The 27,082-nt window shown below is 40.7% G+C and overlaps 1 protein-coding gene and 1 non-coding gene across 2 annotated transcripts in view; one reads left to right on the forward strand and one right to left on the reverse strand.

Moving 5' to 3' along the window:
- The window catches only part of DLG2 (discs large MAGUK scaffold protein 2), a 2,175,716-nt gene that overhangs the window by 2,042,589 nt on the left and 106,045 nt on the right, over positions 1–27,082 (reverse strand). The window lies entirely within an intron of this gene.
- On the forward strand, positions 23,987–24,117 carry LOC133764963 (small nucleolar RNA SNORA41). The gene has a single exon (XR_009866529.1). It is a non-coding gene; the product is annotated as a small nucleolar RNA SNORA41 (small nucleolar RNA).

Here is a 27,082-nt window from a genome sequence, read left to right on the forward strand (position 1 = left end):
AATGTTTACTGCAGCTCAATTCACAATAGCTAAGACCTGGAACCAACCCAAATGCCCATCAACAGTAGACTGGATAAAGAAATTATGGGACATGTACTCTATAGAATACTATTCAGCAGTAAAAAAAAAAAAAAAAAAAGAAGAAGAAGAAGAAGAAATGAAATCCGGTCATTTGCAACAAGATGGAAGAATCTGGAAAACATCATGCAGAGTGAATTAAGCCAGTCCCAAAGAGACAAATATCATATGTTCTCCCTGATCAGTGACAACTGACCAAGCACCAAAAAGGAAACCTATTGAAGTGAAATGGACACTATGAGAAATGGTGACTTGTCCTGACTGTTGTTGAAAAACTTAATATTTTATCCCTTTTAGTATTTTTTTGTTCTACTTAATACTATTGGTTGAATTCTGTAATTAATACACAGTTTTTCTTAAGTGTTGTAACTTAACTGAAAAGTGATCCTTGTTAAACATAAAAGTAGGAATAAGAGAGGGAAGAGATGTACAATTTGGGACATGCTCAATCGGACTTGCCACAAACGTTAGAGACAGGAACATACCAGGGAATGGCTTTCCATGTGCAGAAGCATGAAGCAAGACCCCTAACTTATACCTTAGACATAAATCCACTCAACGTGATTAAAGACCTAAATCTAAGACCTGACACCATCAAATTATTAGAGAACATTGGAGAAACCCTGCAAGATATTGGTACCAGGGGATTCCAATTCAATCCCATCAGGTGGCATGTACCAATGCCATCTCACTAGTCCAAGTCATCAATTTCTGTTCACAATTGATCATAATGATAGGACTAAGAGTCAAAGGGATTACATAAACAAGACTAGTGTCTGCGAATACTAACTGATAGAATTAAAAAGGGACAGAACGATCCAACATGGGAAGCAGGATACACAGCAGACTCATAGAATGGCAGGTGTCCTAAACAGCACTCTGGCCTCAGAATCAGCCCTTAAGGCATTCGAACCTAGCTGAAAAGCCCATGAGAGTATTTTAGGCATGGAAAGCCAAGACACTCTGGCAAAAAAAAAAAAAATGACCTAAATGAAAGATCTCTGTGAGTGAGATCCCAGTAGAAGGAACAGGTCATCAAAGAAGGAGGTACCTTTCTCTGAATGGAGGAGAGAACTTCCACTTGGACTATGACCGTGTCTAAATAGGATAAGAGTCGGTGAACTCAAAAGGCTTCCATAATGTTGGCAACTCATGACGAGAGCCTAGGGTGATTACTGATGCCATAAACAAGATGTCAATTTGTTAAGTCAACAACAGGAGTCACTGTGCACTTACTCCTCATGTAGGATCTCTGTCCTTAATGTGCTGTACATTGTGATTTAATGCTATAACTAGTACTCAAACAGTATTTTTCACTTTGTGTTTCTATGTGGGTGCAAACTGTTGAAATCGCTACTTAATATATACTAAACTGATCTTCTGTATATAAAGAGAATTGAAAATGAATCTTGATGTGAATGGAAGGGAGGAGGGAGTGGGAGAGGGGAGGGTTATGGGTTGGAGTAAAGTTATGGGGGGGAAAGCCATTGTAATCCATAAGCTGTACTTTGGAAATTTATATTCATTAAATAAAAGTTAAAAAAAAATTTAAAAAGAAATTATGGGATGTGTACTCTCTGGAATACTACACAGTGGTAAAAAGAAAAAATGAAATCCGGTCATTTACAACAAGTGGAGGATGTGGAAAACATCACGCTGAGTGAAATAAGCCAGTCCCAAAGGGACGAATATCATCTGTTCTCCCTGATCTGTGACAACTAACTGAGTACCTAAAAGGAAACCTGCAGAAGTGAAACTGACACTATGTGAGGCAATGACTTGATCAGCCCTTGTCCTGACTGTCAAGGACTGCTTACTATTTTATTTTTTAGTATTTTCTTTTTCTTTTTTTTTAACTTTTATTTAGTAGATATACATTTCCAAAGTATAGTTTATGGATTACAATGGCTTTTTCTGCCTCATAACTTCCCTCCCACCCGCAACCCTCCCATCTCCCGCTCCCTCTCCCATTCCATTCACATCAAGATTCATTTTCAATTCTCTTTATATACAGAAGATCAATTTAGCATATATTAAGTAAAGATTTCATCAGTTTGTCCCCACATAGAACACAAATTGCCAAATACTATTTGAGCACTAGTCATATCATTAATTCACATTGAACTACACATTAAGGACAGAGATCCTACATGAGGAGTAGGTGCACAGTGACTCCTAATGTTGACTTAACAAATTGACACTCTTGTTTAAGGCATCAGCAATCTCCCCAGGCTCTACTCATGAGTTGCCAAGGCCATGGAAGTCCCCTGAGCTCGCCGACTTTGATCTTATTTCAACAAGGCCATAGTCCAAGTGGAAGTTCTCTCCTCCCTTCAGAGAAAGGTACCTCCTTCTTTGATGGCGCGTTCTTTCCACTGGGATCTCACTCACAGAGATCTTTCATTTAGGTCCTCTTCTTTTTTTTATCCAGAGTATCTTGGCTTTCCATGTCTAAAATACTCTCATGGGCTCTTTAGCCAGATCAGAATGCCTTAAGGGGTGATTCTGAGGCCAGAGTGTTGTTTAGGACGTCTGCCATTCTATGAGTCTGCTGTGTACCCGGCTTGCCATGTTGGATCGTTCTCCAACATGGGAAGTATTTTCTTTTTCTACTTAATACCATTGGTTAAAAAAATAAATTAAAAAATAATATAAAGATGGTATTTAGCAAAATGAAGATAAAGGAAGGTAATGAAAAATGGGGAATATAAGAGACAAGCACAGGAAGAGGTCATTTTAATAGGATTGAGAGGAAAGGCCTCAATGAGCAGATAAAATTAAGCAGAAACATGAAGGAGATAGGGAGACAAGCCAAAACACCCTGGTGTGGAAGGATGTAGAACAGCCAGAGAAAAGGCTCTAAGGCAAGAGCATTCTTACCAGGTTATAGGAAAAGCCAAGATGCCAGTAAGCCCTGGTGCAGAATGAGAGTAGGACAAATTACAAGAAATGAGGTACAAAAGTTAGTGAAAGTGGAGACAAAAATCATACATAATCTTATAAGCTATTATATAAACTCTAGTTTTATTGTAAGTGAAAAGGAAAATTTTCACAAAATCTTGAATAGAGAATTAATGTAACTTGATTTATCTGTTAAAAGATGGTAGCAGAAAGAAAATCAGGAAGCTGTTCTTAATGTGTGTATTCACAGACTTAGCAGAATTGTTATCTATTTTTTATAAGATTTATTTATTTTATTTTAAAGGCAAAGTTATAGAGCAGCAGAGAGAGAGGCAGGGGGAGAGAAACAGACAGACAGACAGACAGAGAGGTCTTCCATCCACTGGTTCATACCCCCAGTGGCTACAATGGCTGGAGCTGTGCTGATCTGAAGCCAGGAGCCAGGAGTCTCCTCCAGGTCTCTCACGGGGGTGCAGGGGGCCAAGGATTTGGGCCATCTTCCACTGCTTTCCCAGGCCATAGCAGAGAGCTGGATTGGAAGTGGAGCAGCCAGGACTAGAACTAGTGCCCATATGGGATGCTGGCACTGCAGGTGGTGGCCTCACCTGCTACACCACAGTGCTGGCCCCTTGTTATCCATTCCTAAAGAGCTATCATTAGGGGCCGGCACTGTGTTGCAGCAGGTAAAGCCATTGCCAGCAGTGCCAGTATTCCATATGGGCGTAAGTTCAAGACCTGGATGCTCCACTTCCAATCCAGCCCTCTGCTGTGGCCTGGGAAAACAGTGGAAGATGGCCCAAGTCCTTGGACCCCTGCACCCATGTGACAGACCTGGAGGAGGCTCCTGGCTCCTTGCTTCAGATCAACTCACCTCCAACTTTGCAGCCTTTTGGGGAGTGAACCATGGACGAAGACTCTCTCTCTTCCTGTCTATAATTCTGCCTTTCAGATAAATAAATAAATGCTTAAAAAAATTAATTGGAAAAAAAAGAGCTATCATTAAGACTCAGGCTCCAGAGTCAATCCTAGGTTCAAATCCTTCCTCCACTATAGACCCAAGTGTAGGTTTCCCTCCTATACAAAATGATGCACACCTAGGTTTCCTCCTAATTAAAATAAGAATTTTTTTTAAAAGATGTATTGAACAACTACTATACACCAGATCCTTTCTTGGATTTTAAGTGCAATTTGTTTATGAGAGAAGAACAGGAACCATCAGGAGAGTTCGAAGGCAGCACAGGTAAGGAAAGACAGCCTATTCAAGGTATGTTACCTGACCAGGTACTGAAGAAGACAGCTGGAATTTGACTCAGGGAAACTGGTTAAAAGATTATAAATAGAACTGCCCAAGGACAATGGACCAAGGGACATGGAATATTTATATTCCTAATTGAGTCATGGGATTAATGCTGCTCCTGGGAGGCATTAATTTCCTCATATTTCAATCAGTCTTTATCTTTCATGAGCAGGATGGCCTATTGTGGCTCTTGAAAAAAGCCCTCAGGCATATGGAGCACTCATTGGCTGTGGGACATGTTCAGGAGCACTGACACCATCTGATCTGAGTGTTATGGGTGGGGCACGGAAAACAACTGCTACATAGCCATAGCATAAAAAGACTAATGGTATGGTATATACTACTAAAAGTGAATGGTGACTATTTCTGGATGGTAAAAATTATTTATCTTTTTTTTTTCTTTTTTTGTACATATTTTCAGCTTTAAAACTCTGTGAGGCACCAAGATGGAGCAATAGGGAGGGAGCTTAATGCTCTAGTCTAAGGGAAGATAGTTAAAAAAAAAAATGAAGAAAGTACAATCTCAGGGAAGAGTTAGGGAGACACTGATAGAGGAAACTCCACGCAAATCGGAGAGACACTGCGGATCTACATGGAGGGTATGGAGGTGCACAGCTCGGGACCCAGCAGCTGAGAGTCTCAGCACCAGCTTTGTAGTGTAAGGTGAGACCAGACTGCAGCAGACAAAACCACAGGCAATAAGCTGTGGGAAGGGCCTGCCATGAGTCTGGCTTGGAGCCCTGTGGGGGACATAATACCTGCCAACATAGAAGAACAAAAAATGGGCACATTTCTCTCTCCCTCACCACCCTGCACCAGTGTCCTACAACTAGCCAAAAGCGGGCAGGTGCCATTTTGGACATATGAAACAGTTGTAGCAGCTCATGTCTGCATGCCCAACAAAAGGCAGAGAAGGGATGCCTGAGTCTGGCTGGAAGAACTGACAGGTGCTGGATCTTGTGACTGTGGGAGCCTTGTGTTCTGGGACTGTGAAAACACTGTGGCTTTGTATGAAGGTACAGGGTATCGCTAGGTCTTTGGGCAGTCACTATGGGCAATTCCACATGCTCAGGGCTCCCTGATTCCCTGGTGAGGGTCATTGCTGTAGGATCCATGTTCTCACCAAGGACTGCATGGATATGGATCCTTTATGTGGTTCTTGTGGCAGCATAGATGCATATTGTCCCCACTGGGGCTAGCACCCAGGCATTGGTCTCCAGGGAGGAGAGGAAGTAAGCATGAAACTATGTCAACAGTGCTAAACAAACCTCCCACCTGATTAAAAAAAAAAAAAAGGAGGAGGAGGAGATTTACCATGCCCAATTTGGAAGTCACCTTGGAGACTCCCCTCACCCTGGACCACTAAACAGAGGTCCCTGGCCATACCTAGCACACGCCTCAGGGTATTCACAGAAACAGCAGACACTCACTAATTCATAGAGGCACAGTCCAAAAATAAAAGCCATCACAGGAGAAAAAAATAGCCAACAAGTATCTGCATAAATATCTAAAAATAAACGCATGAATTCAATCAACAAGAATAAAGAAGACAACATGACACCCCAAAGGAAAATAGCAACACATCAATACTAGAATGTGAAAATGAAGAAACTGACACAATACCAGAAACAGAATTCAAAACACTGATCATAGGATAACATAGAAGTAATAAGAAGCAAATCCACGAACTAAAGAAATCCATATGTGACATGAAAAAAATTTTTCCCATGAAATTGAAATTTTAAAGAGAAATCAAAACAAAATATAAGAAATGAAGAATTCAATAGAACAAATAAACAATGTGGTGGAAAGCCTTAACAATAGACTCAGTGAGGCAGAAGAAATAATATTCCAGCTAGAAGACAAATCTCTGGAAATTTTATAGACAGACTTAAAAAAAAAAAAGAAGAAGAAGAAATTAGAAAACTAAAAAACAGTGTTGGCCGTCACCACAGCTCACTAGGCTAATCCTCCGCCTTGTAGCGCTGGCACACCGGGTTCTAGCCCCGGTCGGGGCGCCAGATTCTGTCCCAGTTGCCCCTCTTCCAGGCCAGCTCTCTGCTGTGGTCCTGGAGTGCAGTGGAGGATGGCCCAAGTCCTTGGGCCCTGCACCCCATGGGAGACCAGGAGAAGCACCTGGCTCCTGCCTTCGGATCAGCGCGGTGCTCCGGCCGCAGCGCGCCAGCCGCGGTGGCCATTGGAGGGTGAACCAACAGCAAAGGAAGACCTTTCTCCCTTTCTCTCTGTCTCTCTCTCTCACTGTCCACTCTGCCTGTCAAAAAAAAAAAAAAAAAACAGTGTTGGAGATTTACGGAATTCTATCAAATGATACAACATGCATGTCTTATGAGTTCCCGGATGCATAAAAAGAGAGTGGATTAGAAGGCCTTTTAGTGAAATAATTACTAAAACTTCCCTAATTTGGAGAAACAAAGGGACATCCAAGTACAGGAAGCACTTAGAACTCCTAATGGACGTGATCAGAAAAGATCCTCACCAAGACACATTGTAGTCAAACTCTCCACAGTAAAATTCAAAGGCAAGATTTTAAAATGTGCACGAGGGAAATGCCAGATTTTCAGAGGACCTCCAGTTAGACTCACAGCTGACTCCTCATCAGAAACCCAACAAGCTTAGAGAGAATGTTGAGATATAATCCAAATCTTAAGAGAAAAGAAATGTCAACCCAGAATACTGTACCCTGCAAAGCTGTCATTTATGAATGAAGGTGAAGTAAAGACCTTCCATAACAAATAGAAATTAAAAGAATGTATCATCACTTGTCCAGCCCTGCAAAAGATGCTTAAGGATGTGCTACACACACAGAAACACATAACATGGTCCTCACCATAGAAGGTGAAGGAAGAAAATCCCCCAATAAAAGTACAAAGGAAATCCAAAATAAACAATAGGAACATTTATGGAAAAATGTCAGGCTCAAGTTGTTACTTATCAATAGTCACCTTGAATATAAATGGCCTCAACTCTCCAATTAAAAGATACAGACTGGCCAAATTAAAAAAAAGAAAACATCTATTTGCTTTGCTGCCTACAAGAAACAAATCACATTAACAATGATACATGCAGACTGAAAGTGAAAGGATGGAAAAAGATATTCCATGCTAACAGAAACCAAAAAAGAGCTGGTGTATCCATCCTAATATCAGACAAAAAATACTTTAACATAGAAATTATTAAAAAGACACAAAGAAGGACACTATGCAATGATTAAGGGATCAATTGAACAGGAAGATGTGACTATAATAAATGTATATGCATCTAATTACAGGGTACCTAGCGATTTAAAAGAAATGCAGCCGGCGCCGCGGCTCAATAGGCTAATCCTCCGCCTTGCAGCACCAGCAAACTGGGTTCTAGTCCCGTCGGGGCACCAGATTCTGTCCCAGTTGCCCCTCTTCCAGTCCAGCTCTCTGCTGTGGCCCAGGAGTGCAGTGGAGGATGGCCCAAGTGCTTGGGCCCTGCACCCCATGGGAGACCAGGAGAAGCACCTGGCTCCTGCCTTCGGATCAGTGCAGTGCACCGGCCCTTTCTCTCTGTCTCTCTCTCTCACTGTTCACTCTGCCTGTTAAAAAAAAAAAAAAAGACTTATTTATTTATTTGAAAGGCAGAGATACAGAGAAAGGAGAGAGAGAGAGAGAGAGAGAGAGAGAGAGAGAGAGAGAGAGAAAATGAGAATCTTTCATCTGTCTGTTCACTCCCCAAATGGCCACAATGGCCAGGGCTAGGCCAATCCGAAGCCAGAAGCCAAGAGCTTCCTCCAGGTCTGCCCTGTGCATACAGGGTGCCAAGTACTTGGGCCACCTTCTGCTGCCTTCCCAAGTGCACCAGCAGGGGGCTGGATCAGAAATGAAGCATCCAGGACTCCAACCAGCACCCATATGGAATACCAGCACTGCAGGCAGAGGCTTAACCCTCCACACCACAGCACCATCCCATGAAGATAAGCTTTTATGAACATTCACATATAGCACTTTAGCACTCTCTTTTATTAATAACATCATAAATGATAGGTAGACATATTTAGTGAGTAAAGTATAAGGATGTGTGACTATGTTATAAATGCATCTTTAATTTTAAAATAAAATGTTAAACTCATAGTGACTGTGAGATTCTATATTCCCACTAGCAATGTATGAGTGACCCAAATGTAATTTTGAGTTCTGGACCTGCTACTCATTAACTATGTGAACTTAGATTACTTTGGTTTTAATTCTTTGTTTCCTCAGCTTTTTTCATTTTTTTATTTTTTAACATTTATTTAATGAACATGCATTTCCAAAGTACAGCATATGGATTACAATGGCTTCCCCCCCCATATCTTCCTTCCCACCCACAACCCTCCCCTTTCCTGCTCCCTCTCCCCTTCCATCCACATCAAGATTCATTTTCAATTCTCTTTATATACAGAAGATCAGTTTAGTATATATTGAGTAACGATTTCAACAGTTTGTACCCACACAGAAACACAAAGTGAAAAATACTATTTGAGTACTAGTTATAGCATTAAATCACAATGTACAGCACATTAAGGACAGAGATCCTACATGAGGAGTAAGTGCACAGTGACTCCTGTTGTTGACTTAACAAATTGACATCTTGTTTATGGCATCAGTAATCACCCTAGGCTCTTGTCATGAGATGCCAAGGCTATGGAAGCCTTTTGAGTTCACCGACTCTTATCCTATTTAGACACGGTCATAGTCCAAGTGGAAGTTCTCTCCTCCCTTCAGAGAAAGATACCTCCTTCTTTGATGACCTGTTCCTTCCACTGGGATCTCACGTGCAGAGATCCTTCATTTAGGTCATTTTTTTTTTTGACAGTGTCCGGGCTTTCCATGTCTGCAAAACTCTCATGGGCTTTTCAGCCAGATCCGAATGCCTTTAGGGCTGATTCTGAGGCCAGAGTGCTGTTTAGGACACCTGCCATTCTATGAGTCTGTTTGCTCAGCTTTTAATGTAAGAATCCTAATAACTTTTAGGGCTGTTACTGGGATTATGGAACAAAAAGTTAACAAGTTGTAGCAGAGTATAGAGTGATGATACAAAAAGAGAGTGCATATTAGAGCCTCCCTTCAATAATAAATGTTTTATGTCAGGAAGAAATTTCCAGGCTATTAAGAAGAAGGGCCAGATTTTGGAAGGCCAATAGGAATTACAGCACCCTCTTTTGTTATTAAGATCATAAATGCTAGGCACACATATTTTAGTGAGTAAAAGTATAAGCTCTGGGGCCAGCGCTATGGCATAGCAGGTAAAGCGACTGCCTGAAGGGTCAGCATTCCATTTGGTCGCCGGTTTGAGTCCCCGCTGCTCCTCTTCCAATTCAGCTCTCTGCCAAGGCACCTGCATGGGAGACCAGGAAGAAGTTCCTGGCTCCTGGCTCCTGGCTTTGGATTGGCAAGCTCTGGCCATTGCAGCCATCTGGGGAGTGAACCAGCAAATCAAAGATCTTCTCTCTCTCTCTCTCTCTCTCTCTCTCTCTCTCCCTCCCTCCCACCATCCCTCCCTCCGTCTTTCTCTCTCTCTTTCCCTCTTCCTCCCTCCCTCTTTCTCTTCCTCTCTGTCTGCCTCTGCCCTCTCTGTAACTCTGCCTTTCAAAAAATGAATAAATCTTTAAAACAAACAAAAAAAGTATAAGCTCTGAAATCAGATTGGATTTGAATTCCACCTCTATTTCTCAGCATATGACTTGAATAAGTTACTTATCCCCTTCGTGTTTTAATATCCTCATCTGTAAAATTATGATAATTACTTCATCAAACTCTTGAGAAAATTAAAGCATTTATATGCATAATGGATTTAGAATCATCCTTGCCTCAAATAATTGTCTGCTATATTATTTTTAAATGTCTGTTTTTCCCTTCTATGTTTTAGCTGTATGATCTTAAGCAAATCATATAACAGTTGCAATTTCACCACCTGTACAAAAAGAATAAAAGTTTATAATGCTGCAAAAAGGATTAAATGAAATAACATATTTAAGATGATTTGGCTCATAGAAAACATGATACAAATGTTAGCCTCTTTCCTTTCTATATTTTAACAGAGACATTTTTCTCATTTCTTCCAAAAGACAGGTTATCACCTGTCACTTTGTTCATCTGCTTAACTTGCTACATAAAGTTTAGAATGCAGAAGCTTAATAACAAAATATACTTTAATAGCCCACAAATGTTTTTATGCTCAATTTCTGCTTATAGACTGTTTTTGAAAATTGAGTTATAAAAATACAGATCTCTGAATTAGGACAAAGTTATTATAATGATGATTGATTCTTTATTCCAAGAATGAAATGCATTAAGCAAACACAACTACAATCTCACTGTTTAACAGCTTATGGAAAGAGGACCTGCCTTTTTAGGAGTAGGTATTAAAGCCTAACAGGTAGATGAAGATTCCTGGGAGTACCTGCAGACACTGGTGTTATAAATTCTATGAAACATGGAGTCCAGGTGACACTATAAAGTAGTTAATTTGGGTCTATAAACTCCAAATAACATTTCAAGTACAGCCCTCTGAGATGTATAGTGGTACCTATTCATGTTCGTTTGACTCAACTGTTTTGATTTAGGGATACTTTGACACTGGGGCATTATGACACCCTATAAAAGCAAAAATTAAGCTTTCCATTTTCAGCTTTATGATTATAGTATAATATGCACTGAAATGGCACATCAACTATAAGCCTCAACCTTTTGAAAGAGAGTTAACAATGAGGTAGGAAAGTAATATGGGGTCAGAAATTATGTAAAACTCATACTAGTTTAAACTAGAGACAGAATGAGTTAGTGGGATAATTTAAGGAAAGAATAAACCTTAATAATGGAAAGGGTTTCAGAGATGAATTGAGGGAAAAACAGGAACATGAGGTAAGGATAGAAGAACATCTAATAAAGTCACCTATGAAAGAAAAACATGTTTTTGTGACATCTCAGAAAGGGCCACCTGTCATTTTCAGCCAGGGCCCATGAATCTCTAAATTTTATTTGTATCTTCAATAATAAACACTTGTATTTCCAAAGTTACATTTTTCTTAATTTTTTTTCTTTTCAACTTTATTTAATAAATATAAATTTCCAAAGTACAGCTTTTGGATTATAGCAGCTTTTCCCCCCATAACCTCACTCCCACCTGCAACCATCCCATCTCCTGCTTCCTCTCCCATCCCATTCACATCAAGATTCATTGTCAATTATCTTTATATACAGAAGATCCACTTAGTATATACTAAATAAAGATTTCAACAGTTTGCACCCAAACAGAAGCACAAAGTATAGAATACTGTTTTAGTAGTAGTTTTACCATTAATTCACATAGTACAACACATTAAGGGCAAAGGTCCTACATGGGGAGTAAGTGCACAGTGACTCCTGTTGTTGATATAACAATTGACACTTTCATTTATGGCGTCAGTAATCACCTGAGGCTCTTGTCATGAGCTGCAAGGCTATGGAAGCCTTTTGAGTTTGCCAACCCCAATCTTATTTAAACAAGGCCATAGTCAAAGTGGAAGTTCTCTCCTCCCTTCAGAGAAAGGTATTGCCTTCTCTGATGGCCTGTTCTTTCTCCTGGGATCTCACTCACAGAGGTCTTTCACTTAGGTCATTTTCTTTTTTTGCCAGAGTGTCTTGGCTTTCCATGCCTGCAAAACTCTCATGGGCTTTTTAGCCAGATCTGAATGCCTTAAGGGCTGATTCTGAGGCCAGAGTGCTGTTTAGGATAGAGTTTTGCACTATGTGTTGTACTATGTGAATTAATGGTAAAACTACTACTAAAACAGTATTCTATACTTTGTGCTTCTGTTTGGGTGCAAACTGTTGAAATCTTTATTTAGTATATACTAAGTGGATCTTCTGTATATAAAGATAATTGACAATGAATCTTGATGTGAATGGGATGGAAGAGGAAGCAGGAGATGGGATGGTTGCAGGTGGGAGTGAGGTTATGGGGGGGAAAGCTGCTATAATCCAAAAGCTGTACTTTGGAAATTTATATTTATTAAATAAAAGTTTTTTTAAAAAAAAGAAAATCTTTCTCTCCCTTTCTCTGTACTTTACCTCTCAAATAAGTAAAATCTTTAAAAAAAAAAATATGTAAGATAAATTTCAATCTCTACCTCCCTCCATCCCTCTGGTTCTCTCTCCCCTCCTTCTCCCCCTCTCCCTCTGCCTTTTAAATAAATAAATCCTTTCAAAAATAAAAATTGGCCGGTGCTGTGGCTCAACAGGCTAATCCTCCACCTAGCGGCACCGGCACACTGGGTTCTAGTCCCGGTCGGGGCACCGGATTCTGTCCCAGTTGCCCCTCTTCCAAACCAGCTCTCTGCTGTGGCCCTGGAGTGCAGTGGAGGATGGCCCAAGTGCTTGGGCCCTGCACCCCATGGGAGACCAGGAGAAGCACCTGGCTCCTGCCATCGGATCAGCGCGGTGCGCCGGCCACAGCGCGCTGGCCGCGGCGGCCATTGGAGGGTGAACCAACGGCAAAGGAAGACCTTTCTGTCTCTCTCTCTCTCACTGTCCACTCTGCCTGTCAAAAATAAAATAAATTAATAAAAAAATAAAAATTAACAAAAAAACAAGAGTTTGCTTTTGGCCAGATTGTTAGCCAAAGTACAGCAGTCTGACAGTGTATATCAGATGCAAATAACATAAATTACAGATGGCAAGAAAGACTTCCCATTGGGAAAAAAGTTCTGAAATGTTCTGATTAGAAAAAAGCAGAATAGGGGAGACAAACCACAACACTTTCAGTGTAATCTTTATAAAATAGAAATTTAATAAAACACAGAACATACCCATATGTTACATAGGTAAACTAACAGTGAAGTCATTTAGCCTCTCTGAGCCTCATTTCCTCATTGATAAAAGGCAGCTGCCCTTTAAGATCATTTCTAAATTTAATATTCTGAGATTAAACTTTCCCTGTGATTTGTAGAAACATTACATGTAAAAGTCAGCTATAATGAATTAGAATTCTAATCCAGACTTGTGTGATCCTTAAATATGCTAAAGTTTCTCAATATTTCCATTTCTCCACATGTGAAATGATAATTAAAATATTTTTCTTCTTTGTAGAAAAGCTACTGATGAAAACCATATTTAAACATCAAATGATTAGAATAGCAAGTAGAACTCTGAAAATGAGGTAATATTTGTTCTAAAATGATTTGTGATGAGATGAGGTTTGTTACCTGCTAAATTAGGCCTTACTGCATTTTGAAGGGATATGTTCATAAATAATTATTTTTCTTGGTTTCATGTATTATCAAGCTTTTCTGTGAATGAAACATTACAAGGACAACAAAGTGTGCCCCAATTTTTTCAGAGTATATTTATTAGATATAATTCAAACCTGTAACTCCTATTGCTATTTCTGTTTCTTTCATCAACTTCCTCTATATTTTTACCACTATATCAAAACTACAATTTTAAAATATCAAAGGCAAAGTATGATTTGATTAGGAATCAACTGTTCAAGAGTATATCTACCACTATACAATATTCACCTGATGTTCAATGATTTTAATTCACTCACCCACCACCTCAATTTTCTTTTTACCTGTGGAAAAATTTTTATCTCAACTTCAAAGTCACCAATAGAAAATATTTGAAAAACACAAGGGGCATGCATTGCGGCACAGCTGGCTAAGCTAATGCTTGAGATTCTTGTATTCCATACCAGAGCACATGGTTCAAATGCTGGAGGCAGCAGATAATGGCCTCAGTGCTTGACTTCCTGCCACCCATGTGGGAGATCCGAATTGGAGTTCCTGGCTCTTAGATTCAGCCTGGCCCAGCCCCAGCTGTTGCAGGCTTTTGGGGAAAGTAGATGGAAAACAACCATCCCTCCTCTCTTTTTCTCTCTCCATCTCCCACCCTCCCTCCTGTTCTCCCTACCTCTTCATGTCTGTCATTCTGTTATTCAAATAAATAAATACAAAAAATCACAAAAGAGATTAAAAATAATTAGAATCATCTAAATGTAAAACTAGAAAAAAATACACTGAAATGGAATGAATAGGGGAAGAGATTCAAATACTGTTAGAAGGTACCCTGTAACAAACATTTGCACATATTGCTAAGCAAGAAAAAAGTTAATCCCAGTGGAATCACTGTATGCCCAAAAAGCAGCATGTAAAGAGCTCAAAAAGATCAACTTCTTCACAATGTACCCTTTTAAAAACCTAGAAACATTTTGGCAGAAATTGACTAAATACTCACTAAACCTGTTACCTCTGCTTCCTTAGACACAATTAGATTCCATTACAGAGCTTCCTTTGGAGCCAGGCGCAGTCAGATGAAGCTACCTCACAAAAGAGGTGACAGAGCGCCTCCCAACACAAGAGCTCTCTCAAATTCTGCTGGCTGCCAGACTAATAACTAAGATTAAATCTTAATAAGACCAGCCAGCAAAGCAGGTTGAGCCACAACCTGCAATATCAGCATCCTGTATGGGTACCAGTTTGAGTCCAGGGTGCTCCACTTCCAATCCAGCTCCCTGCTAATGTGCCTGGGAAAGCAGCTGAAGATGGCCCAAGTACTTGGGCCCTGCACCCACATGGGAGCCTCAGATGAAACTCTGGTTCCTGGCTTTGGCCTGGCTCAGCTCTGGAAGTCGTAGACATTTGGTGAGTAAACCATCAAATGAAAGACATATGTGTGTTTCTCTCTCTCACTCTCACTATCTCTGTGTGTGTATGTGTGTGTGTGTCCTCTCTAACTCTGTGTGTGTGTCCTTCTCTCTCTGTAACCCTGCCTTTCAAATAAGTCAATAAAATATTTTAAAATCTTCATATAACCAAGTTGATGACCGCTGAGCCTGGTAAGGAATGAATGAATTACACCTAAAGAATAAGCTGGTACACACAAGAGGGCACACCTAGGATTAGACATTGATGGTTCTTGATAAGGGTGTAGGAGTGTCAGAATAGATAAAAATTCACTGATTTAAGGCCAGCGTCGCGGCTCAATAGGCTAATCCTCCACCTTGCGGCACCGGCACACCAGGTTCTAGCCCCGGTCGGGGAGCCGGATTCTGTCCCGGTTGCCCCTCTTCCAAACCAGCTCTCTGCTATGGCCAGGGAGTGCAGTGGAAGATGGCCCAAGTCCTTGGGCCCTGCACCCCATGGGAGACCAGGAGAAGCACCTGGCTCCTGCCATCGGATCAGCGCGGTGCGCCGGCCACAGCGCACTGGCCGCGGCAGCCATTGGAGGGTGAACCAACGGCAAAGGAAGACCTTTCTGTCTCTCTCACTGTCCACTCTGCCTGTCAAAAATAAATAAATAAATAAAAATTAAAAAAAAATAAAAATAAAAATTCACCGATTTAAAGCCATTTCAGACACTGGATTTAACATCTTAGCCTAGGGTTAAAACTCAACCTCAGTCAACAGGTTTGAGTCTGAAAATTGGCTCAGATCTGGGAAATAAGCACGAGACTGTTATTTCTTACTGGTGCAATCTTCTCAATCTCTTACTCCTCTTTTCTTGCTTTTTTTAAAATTATGGATGTTAAGCTGCACCTTTGTTGGTTGCCCCTGTATACTGTCCCCAGGGACACCAGATTCTATCAACCACCCTCAAAACAATCCTTGTATGGGGAAAAAGGAAGCTTTCTGTTGATGGATCTTAGAAGGCTGGGAAAAACAATAGTCAACTTAGTACAGGAGAAATGCTTATGCTTCCCTGAAAGATGGTAGAGGGAGAAAAACAGAAGTTAATGAAGTTGGTTTGCTCGAGTGGTTACATTTTTTTAAAAGATTTATTTATTTGAAAGGCAGAGTTACAGAGCGAGGGAGACAGACAGAGAGGTTTTCCATCTGATGGTTCACTCCCCAAATGGTTACAATGGCTGGGCTGGGCCAGGCCAAAGCCAAGAGCCAGGAACTTCTTCCAGGTCTCTCACATGGGTGCAGGGGCCCACGCTTTATGCCATCACCTGCTGCTTTCCCAAGAACATTAGCAGGGAGCTGGATTGTAAGTAGAGCAGCCAGGATGCAAATCAGTGCCCATATGGGATGCCAGTGCTGCAAGCAGCAGCTTAAACTGCTATGCCACAGCACAGGTCCTGTGATTACATTTCAAAAGTCCAAAGGATCCAGGATTATATTCTACAAGAAAGTCCATATGTGAAATACATAAAACTTGTATACATTAAATAAAAATTTTTAAAAAAAAGAAAGTCCAAGGAACACATCAATTCGTCAAGGCCACTAAGAATGCACTAGCAAGAGGAGCACTAGCATTACTGATCAATTCAGCAGTGGCTCTTCCCTGTGAGTCAGGGATGATGAAAGGATAGTCGCACAGTTGAAAAACTGGCAGCATTTAACTGCCAGATGACAGGAGGCCAAAATTACTATAATGACTGGCAGTGTCAGATGAACAGCTAAGAGAGCTTGACACACAGGAGTTTTGGAGATGGTTAATAAAGCATGGTGTCCCTAGAGACAAAATAGAGGTGAAGCCAATAAAGGTGCTACTTATTATCCATAATCAAGAAAGTAAGAAAAGAGAGCAGGAGGCTGAGGTGGCTGCCCCAACAAAAAGTCACAGTGTCTTGCTCACTTCCCATATATGAGCCAATTTTCAGACCCAACCCAAGAGGTGACACAGAATAACATACCACATTAAAGCTTTGTATTTTCTATTCTCTTTTATGGAAATACTCTTCTCCCAGAAATTCACTTGCTTGCTGCCTCCCTACTTTGAAGTCTTTGCTAGCTGGTTATATCTCTATTAAGACCTCTCCAAACTATCTTATCAGGGTACTTCAGAAAGGTGGGGAAAAAATTAGAATTAAGAAATAGGTTTATTTTGATGCAAAACAACTTGAAATCCATGCATAGTTTTTTCATAATACATATGTTCCACAAACTTTTTAAAGACCTCTCATAATTTAAATTAAAACAACACTAATCCAGGGAATTAAAGTTCATTAAAACAATGACAGATCAACCTATAGAAATTTCATCAGCAGCTGGTGTTGTGGAATAGTGGGTTATGCTGCCACCTGTGACACCAGCATCCTATTTGGGCATGGGTCCCTGCCACCCACATGGGAGACCCAGAAGAAGCCTCTGACTCCTGACTTCACCCTGGCCCAGCGCTACTGTGCGGCTCTTTCTCTCTCTCCTCTCTCTCTCTCTCTCTCTCTCTCTCTCTCTCTGTAACTGTGCCTTTCAAATAAATAAATACATAAATATTTTTAAAAAGAAAAATAAATTTCCCCTGCAACCATGTACCTGCCTCTGTTTTTGATACAGCTTCCTGCTAATGCACCTGGGAGGTAGCAGATGATTGTCCAAGCGCCTGGGTTCCTGCCACCCATGCAGGAGACCTGGATTGAGGTCTTTGCTTCAGACTGCCCAATCCCCAAGCTGTTGTGGGCATTTGGGAAGTGAACCAAGAAATTAAAGGTCTGCCATTCCTTACCCTCATCTCCGTCTCTCCTCTAAGTCACTCTGCCTTTCAGAGAGAGAGAGAGAGTGAGAGATTTAAAAAATAAATAAATAAATAAAAAGACTGGTGGGGGTTGGTGCTGAGGTGTAGCGGGTAAAGCCTCCACCTGCAGTGCCGACGGCCTATATGGGTGCTGGTTTGAGTCCAGGCTGCTCCACTTCCGATACAGCTCTCTGCTGTGGCCTCGGAAAGCAGCAGAAGATGGGCCAGGGCCTTGGGTTCCTGCACCCATGTGAGAGACCTGGAAGAAGCTCCTGGCTTCATATCTGCCCAACTCCATCTGTTGCAGCCATTTGGGAAGTGAACCACCCGATGGAAGACTGACTCTGACTCTCTCTCTCTCTCTCTCTCTCTCTCTCTCTCTCTCTCTCTCCTGCCTTTCTATAACTCTGCCTTTCACAGAAAATAAATAAATCTTTCCCAGCCACACATGTCTGCTGACTCTAAAACCTATCCCTTATAACTTATGGCTTTTTTTAATGGATTGCTTCCCCTTTAAGTACAAGAAAAAATTTTATTTTACAAACTATTATACTCTGAATTTGTCAGTTTGAAATATAAAACATTGGGATAGGTATTGTAGTACAGTGGGTTATGTCACTGCTTGGGATTCTGACATCCCCTATCAGAGTGCCAATTCCAATCCTAGCCCCTCTGCTTCCAAAGCAGCTTTCTGCTGATGAGCCTAGAAAGGCATTGAAACACGGCTCAAGTACTTGGGACCTAGCCATGTGGGAGACCCTGATGGAGTTCCTGGTTCCTGAGTTCAACCTGGCCCAACCCTGGCTATTTGGGGGATGAACAAGCAGATGGAAGCATGCTCACTCGCTCTCGCTCTCTCTGTGTCTCTCCCTCTCTCTCTCTCTCCCTCTCTCTCTACGTATATATCTCTATCTCTCCCTGCCATTTTATCTTTTAAAAAGTAAGTAAATGGATCTTTAAAATAATAAAATAATATATTAGTATTGTATTTTGAGTTGCTTTAAAGTGAGACATGGGAGAGCCATTTGGCCTAACAGTTAAAATAGCCAACTCCCATGTTATGCTACCTATTCAACTTCCAGCTACAGATCCTGATTCTAGCTTCTTACTAATGCAGACCCTGTGAGTCACTGGTGATGACTCAAGCAGTTTGGTTACTGCCACTCACATGGAAGACCTAGATTGGATGTCCAGCTCCTGGCTTCACTGCCTCCCCTCAACCCCAATCCTGCCATTGTGGGCATTTGGGGAGCAAATCATGGATGGGAGCTCCCTCCCACTAGCAAGTAAGTTAAGTAAATTTCTTAAACAATTTTAAAAACTAGAGTGAGACACATTAAAGACAAAATGTTTCTGAACATCTGAAGATCTCTTAACTCCATTAGATACTTCAAGTCTGACACATTTAACATGCCCTCACAAAATGTACAATCTACCTCAATCATGCTGACAGATCAAATCCAAAATAAGCTCTATTAATCAGCACAATAGTAATGCCATTTGCTAACTTTGATGAAAAATGTTTTGTTATATATTTCTGAAAGAAATTGGATTTACTTTTGAGATTTTGATATTTTTCTCATAAATGTTTTTTAATTCTTGTCATAGTTAATAAAGATAAACTGCTTTAAGATTCTTATGAAAGTAAATTTGGTAAATAATCACAGCTCCCATTTATTTAGGAATTATTAATGATCAGGTATATGTTATAGGTGCTTTATGAACATTTTAATTAATCCACAGTACAACCAAGATAAAATTACTTTGCACATTTTTAAGCACATAAAGCTTAAATAATTTAACTAGTATCATACAGCATCAATAATATAATCACAGTGCAAACCTATATTGCTTCCAACTCTAAATACAGCTATCTCTGCTATGTTCTTATTGGCACCACCTTAGAAAAGATATTACTCAGGGACCTACATTGTGGTGCAGTGGACTGAGCCACTGCTTGCAATGCTAGCATCCCATATCATGATAAGTGTCAGTTTCAGTCCTGGCTGTACCACTTCCAATCCAGCTCCATAAATAAATATAAGTGGGAAAGCAGTGGATATTGGCCCAAGAACTTGTTCCCCTGAGAGGAGAGGCCCAGATGGAGTTCCAATATCCTTATTTTATCCTGGCCCAATCCCCATGGTAGTGGCCATATGAAGAGTGAACTAGTGGATAAGCAATCTCTCCTTCTCTGTCTCTCCTCTCTCTGTGTAACTCTGCCTTTCATTAGGTAAACTGAAAAACAAAGAAGAACTATTACTCAGAGACATCTCTAATTAGAAATGGGTATATATTTATATTCTCAATTTTAAAATATTATACATTATTATATATTATAAGATAATTATATTTAATTAACTATCAAAATGACATATTATGCTATAAATATTGAATAATATTTTAAAATCTAGAATATGAACTTATTTTTAAATGAAAAATTTTGGTTTGTTTAAGATTTATTGAATTATTTGAAATGCAGATTTACAGAGAGGAAAGTAGAGAGAGAGAGAGAGAGAATCTTCTATCCACTGGCTCATTCCCCAAATGGCTGCAACAACAGCCATTTGGATCAGGCCAAAGCAAGGAGCCTAGAACTCCATCCAGGTCTCCCACATGGGTGGCAGGGTCCCCCACATTCAGGCCATCTTCCACTGCTTTCCCAGGTAGATTAGCAGAAAAATGAATCTGATGTGGAACAGCCAGATTTTGAACCATCATTTATAACAAATGCCAGTCTCCAAGCAGCAACTTAACTCACTAAGTCACAATGCTGTACCCAGAATAAATTCTTAAGAAAAAATTTCTTCATGCTGAGTAAAAGAAATATATTCTGCTCATTGCAATAAACCTTTTTAGTCCAATAAATCATGGTAATTTTACATTATTCAGAAAGAAGACGGGTCAGCATTGTGGCACAGTGGGTAAAACCTATGCCTGCAGTGCCGGCATCCCATATGGTCGCCAATTCGTATCCCGGCTGCTTCTCTTCTGATCCAGCTCTCTGCTATGGCCTGGGAAAGCAGTAGAAGATGGCCCAAGTCCTTGGACCCCTGCACCACATGGGAAACCCAGAAGAAGCTCTTGGCTCCTGGCTTCGGATCTGTGCAGCTCCAGCTGTTGCGGCCAACTGAGGAGTGAACCAGCAGGTGGAAGACACCTCTCCCTCCCTCCCTCCCTCCCTCCCTCTCTCTCTCTCTCTCTCTCTCTCTGCCTCTCATTCTCTATGTAACTCTGACTTCCAAATAAATAAATCTTTTTTAAGAAAAAGGAGAAAGACCATAGAGTGTGCACTGATTGTATAAAAAACAAAATGTAGTATAACTATTCAATAGGTTGCTGATCCATTTAATTTTTTATGTGTATCTAAACTGGCTTCTAAATTTAATTATTCACATGAGAAATTTGCCCCTTTATATTCTCATTTCTGCTAATTTGACTTTGCCAACTAAAATGACTACAAGTTTGACCACTTACTGACTAGGTAGAATACAAATGAATGATTCAAATCCACTGTGTATATAATGAAAGTTTGAGTGTCATCTTAAATCACCAACACTTTAAGAATAAGTCCTACTAACAGATAATATCTTTGTTGCCATGGTATCTTAACTTTAATGTTTCCTTGTTTCAAAAAATACCAATAATTTTATAACCATACACTCATCAAACAGCTGTTACTTTATTCTTCTCCCAAAATCCTAGCTATTACTATAACCTAAACCTAAATGAAAGTTCTAATCTGTCATTCAATTGAATAGGTGCTTAATCTTGTAACTTTCATTTTTAAGTCCTCAAACTTCTCCCCTCTGGGTAATTTTTTTTTTCATTCAGCAAATACAGTTTATAAGATATATAAACTATGATAGACCCCAGAGATACAATAATACATAACATATCTATTACAGACTGAATTGTGTAGCTTATCCTTTCTCCAAAAATTTCAGATGTTGAAGTTCTAGTTCCTACTATCTCAGAATGTGATGTTATTAGGATACAAGTTCTTTAAACAGATAATTAAGCTAATCTAATATGAATGGCATCTTTATAAGAGATTAGGACTCACCGAAGGAAGACCATGTGAAGACACAAAAAGTACAGTTATTTGCAAGCCAAGGAGACAGGTACAGAAGAAACCAATGATCTTGGACATCTAGCCTCCAGATTTGGAGAAAATGAACTTCTGTGGTTTAAGCCATCTAATCTGTGATACTTGTTACAACAGTTCTAGATAACTAATACACAGTTAACTACTTGCATTCTCTTATCACTATAAACTTCCATGTGAAAATCTGAAGTTTAAAATTCCCAAACAAAATATCAAAACTTTGGCCAGCACTGTGGCTCAATAGGCTAATCCTCTGCCTGCGACACCAGCACACCGGGTTCTAATCCCGGTCGGGGTGCCAGATTCTGTCCCAGTTGTCCCTCTTCCAGGCCAGCTCTCTGCTGTGGCCCGGGAAGGCAGTAGAGGATGGCCCAGGTCCTTGGGCCCTGCACCCACATGGGAGACTAGGAGAAGCACCTGGCTCCTGGCTTCGGATTAGTGCGGTGCGCCGGCCGCAGCGCGCCAGCCGCAGCAGCCATTGGGGGGGTGAACCAACGGAAAAGGAAGACCTTTCTCTCTGTCTCTCTCACTGTCCACTCTGCCTGTCAAAAAAAATAAAATAAAATAAAATAAGAGAAACTGTTAAATACCAAGGCCTAGAGAGATCACAGATATTTTCATTTTTGGAACTTTAAGTGAAATTAGAATTGCACATCAATAAAATTGAGGAGGGGAGGATAATTTTGAAAGGGAACTAAAAAAAGCAACTGTTTCTCAAAATGATAACAGCCTCGCTCCTTGCAAATTTTTCTCCAAATGTCTGATAATGTTAGGAATTCTTTATACCTGAAGGCAGGGGTTTTAGAGTAATGAACAGATCATGTACCTCGTAGAGACAGCTAAATCTAAGCAGCTACATAACCCTGGTCATTTAGGTATTTAGCCTTTTGTGGCCTCAATTCCTAATAAAATAATTAATAGGAATAGTGAGACTCAAATGAGATCATCCAAATTATAGCAAGTTCTACATTTGAAAGTGCCTTAAGAGGAATAATTTTCTTATCAATATAATATAAACACTAGTAAAAGGTGTATCAATGGATTTCTAATCCAAAACAGAACACAAGGTGAATGGAGTTCTTCAAAACTTTCATGGAAAATATGTATTATGAAAAAACTATGCATGAATTTCAAAAAATACACCAAAATAACCATATTTTCTAATTCCACTTCCAGTGAAGTTTTTGAAGTCCTTTTGTTGTGATAAAAAAACTCTGAATGATGTTGTGAGGATGAACTCAGAGAGACTCCCCGTTAGACAATCCAGGTTCTTGTCTTCCTGCATGTAAGAATACAATTGGGAGATGTAAATAGAGGTGAACAGAAAAGCAGAATTTATTGAAAGTAAAGGAATAGGGGCCGGCGCAGTAGCACAACGGGTTCAAGCCCTGGCCTGAAGTGCCAGCATCCCATATGGGTGCCGGTTCAGGCACCAGTTCTAGCACCGGCTGCTCCTCTTCCAATCCAGCTCTGTGCTATAACCTGGGAAAGCCGTAGAAGATGGCCCAAGTCCTTGGGTCCCTGCACCCACGTGGGAGACCCAGAAGAAGCTCCTGCCTTCTGGCTTCAGATCAGAGCAGCTCTGGCCATTGTAGCCATCTGGGGAGTGAACCAGCGGGTGGAAGACCTCTCTTTCTGTCTCTACCTCTCTCTGTAACTCTTTCAAATAAATAAAATAAATCTTTTAAAAAAAGGTAAGTAAAGGAAGAGTACACACTTAGGGGTGAGTGCAGACAATTTCAAGAGAGAAAACTGCTCCTACCCAGGCTAGGGTCATACTTTTTACAGGGTAGGGGTGGCACTTGAGACGGTCTGAATGAAGATCCAAAGAAGACAAGGTTTGGGTGGGACTGCAGCACACATGTTGACATCCAGGAAGGTACCATGACATCAGGTGCTTGATGGAGAGTGAGGATTAGCTTCATGATGAAGAGCAGGTGTGCCAAGTCTTCAGCCAAGCTGGGTCTGCACATAAGTTTTGGTGATACATACAGTGTCCATGATTTGGGTTTTGGCTATCTTTAGCTCCTTGTCTCTCACTGACTCCCTGCCTAGCCCACACCACTTTCATATTACCAAGAGACAATATTAAGTTTAGCAGTTCCTGGAAATTACCCTCTTTGAAAACACAGTATTCACTTTTACAACTATTGGTCTGCAGCTGTTCTTAGTAGTAATTGTGGCATTCCACTGTGGGAAAGAAACTGTTACACAATTAAACACTTCTTTCTTAGCAAAACAGAAAGTAAGCATATGTGTGAAGGATAGGAGATAAAGAAAACACAGTATTCAGTATTCCAAAATGTTTTCAGTTATCCTTGACTTTTCAAATGATGACCAAAGGTCCTGAGACTAGAAAGTGAAAAAATAAATAAAAAAAAAAACCTCAAGACACCATAAATATGCATCAGGCTGATATAACAGACACAGACAAAGCTAGCTGCAAAGTTAGCAGGAAACAATATTTTTTCAAAGGACATCTGTAGCTGTAAATTGTCCTAACAACCCTTTTCTTTTAGTGATAACTTCTTTCTTGCTAAGAATTCCCTGTTCTTTATGAAGATTTTTGCAAGTTTCCACCATTAAAAACTAAGATGATGATTATGTATGCTGTAATTTATGTTTATTCATGAGCTTTTATTTTTGATGATTTTGTTGGTAAGTCTGAATTTGAGAGAGGGGCTGCATTTTCATTTGCTTTGCATTTCTGTTATTTCTGTTTGCTTTGATTTTTTTCTGGTTCTCATTTGTTGGTCTTCATAAAAAATTAAGATTAATTTTTCAGAGAATCACTCCAAATACATGTTTTTGGAAGCTTCTATTCCTAAATGTATGATGCATATATAAATAGTAACTTTAATTAAACTTAGTTCCCATGTAAGTTTTACACATTAAAGACGACAACACATTTAAAGACAAAAAGGCTATAGAACAAATATGTATTAACATTTCTTCCTATGTAGAATGAAACACCCTTCCTGTTCTTTTTTCTTTCTTGGCTATTCTAAAACATAAACTGAGTATTATATTTACAGATTATATAAAATTACATGTATATAATAAAATATAAACTGAGTATTATAAACTCAGTTTTATTTCTTTAAAGATTTATTTATTTATTTGGAAAGCAGAGTTACAAAGAAGCAGAGGCAAAGGAAGAGGCAGAGAGTCTTCCATCTACTAGTTCACTCCCTAAATGGCTGCAAAGCTGGAGCTGGGCCAGCAGTCAAGAGTCAGGAGCTTCTTCCAGTTCTCCCACGTGGGTGCAGGGTCCCAAGGACTTGGGCCATCTTCTACTGCTTTCCCAGGCCATAGCAGAGAACTGGATCAGAAGTGGAGCAGCCGGGACTCAAACTGATGCACATATGGGATGCCAGCACTGCAGGCAGCAGCTTCATCCACTATGCCACAGGACCAGCCCCGATATACTATTTTATTAATACATACCAAATATATATATGAGACAGACCAGGTTGGGGGAGGATACGTTGCATCATATAAAAGATACTATATTGGTTCCAGATATAAATTTAGCCTTCTCTGTATTCCAAGGTTCCATATTCATGGAGTCAAACAACAACCAAAGAATATACATATTTGTGTGTGTGTATGTGTATGTGTGTATGTGTGTGTAATCTGTACTGATATAGACTACTTTTCCTTGTCACAATTCCCTAAACAATACAACAGCTATTTGCATATCATTTAAATTATACTGTGTTAAATAAGTAAACAGTAGATGATTTAAAGTATATAAGGGAGGATGTGAATAGGTTATATTCATAATAGTGCCCCATTTTATTTAAGAAACTTGAGTAACTTGACTTTTGGTATCTGCCAGTGGTCCTAGAACCAATTCACTGAGGATACCAAGGGATAACTATACAGAGGAGGATTAATATGGTGGAGTAGAGAGGGAACTTGCTGTTCTGGTCAGGAGAAGATAGTTTTAAAAAGTGGAAAGAGTGCAGTCTCAGGAAAGAGTTAGGGAGAAAACAACAGAGGAAATGCTACACAAACTACAAGGACACAGTGGACCCATGTGGAGGGCCAGGACACACACAACTCAGGACCCCAGCAGCTGAGAGCCTTCGCACCAGCATTGGAGAGTGAAGTGAGACCAGACTGCAGCACCCAAGCCACTGGTGAAAAAAAAAAACAACACAAAGAGCCTAGAGGGAATGCAGCATGGAGCCGCATGGGGGATAGTGTACCCACCAAACTATAGGAGAAAAAACACACCAGGGAGGTCTGGCGCCCAACGTGGGGCATGAACAGTTACTTTTCGGCCGAGGCTAAGCGGTCTCTCAGGGTAAGTGAAAACCTTAGTATGGTTTATGCAATTTCGTCCCAAAAGGACCTGGCCTTAAAGGCCTTACGCTATATGTTAAAAAGTGTCTGGGTAACTGTCATAACCTTGGCCCTTTGGATTCAGACGGCCAATCTCTTTTCTTGGAACACTTGGTCATGGGTGGAAAAACTCACCCTTAAGAGGGAGAGACACTTTGATACTGCCCTTAAAGCATCCTTCCACCCAGATGCTATAACCCTAGCTTCGGAGGGCGAGAGGGAGAAAGAGGAAGTGCAAGACTTGGGAGAGCCTAAAGCCTCAGAGGAAGATGGCGCGGAGAGAGAATGGGCTAAGTTTGATCAGGAATGCAGAGAGCCTGTGGAGGCACGAACTGTTGAGGTAAAAACAAAAGTAAAAATCGTCCCGCCTAGCCCATCCACCCTTGAAGGGCCGGGACCACCCCCATACCTCCCCGGGGCAGAGGTGGCCTCCCCCTATGTAGAGCCACGGAGGGAGCTTTGTGATCGGGGCACTTATGATTGCCCAGGAGGGGAGAGGAGAAATGAGGCGACCTTTGCGGAAGCTTATCCGGTGGACATAAAGCAGCATAGGGAAGTGAACTCTGGGCCAGGGAACCTGCTGCCTCGGGCCTACCCTGTTAATTTAGCTCCAGGTGGTAACAGAGCTCTGGAGTGGTATCCCTGGGAAGTGAAGGACTTAAAGGAGCTTCGCAAGGCAGTGGTGGAAGATGGGCCAAATTCCCCCTGGGCCCAAACCCTGCTGCAAGATATAGCTTATCACCCATGCATCCCCAAGGACTGGTTGGACGTGGCCAAGGCAGTCCTCATGAGTTCCCAGTTCATAAAGTGGTGCGCCTTCTTTAAGGAGGAGTGCCGGGTGAGAGCCGAAGCTAACGGAGCAGCCCAGCCAGCTATCCCTATTAC

The sequence above is a fragment of the Lepus europaeus genome, chromosome 7 (genome assembly GCF_033115175.1).
Source record: "Lepus europaeus isolate LE1 chromosome 7, mLepTim1.pri, whole genome shotgun sequence".
In the NCBI taxonomy this organism is placed as follows: domain Eukaryota; kingdom Metazoa; phylum Chordata; class Mammalia; order Lagomorpha; family Leporidae; genus Lepus; species Lepus europaeus.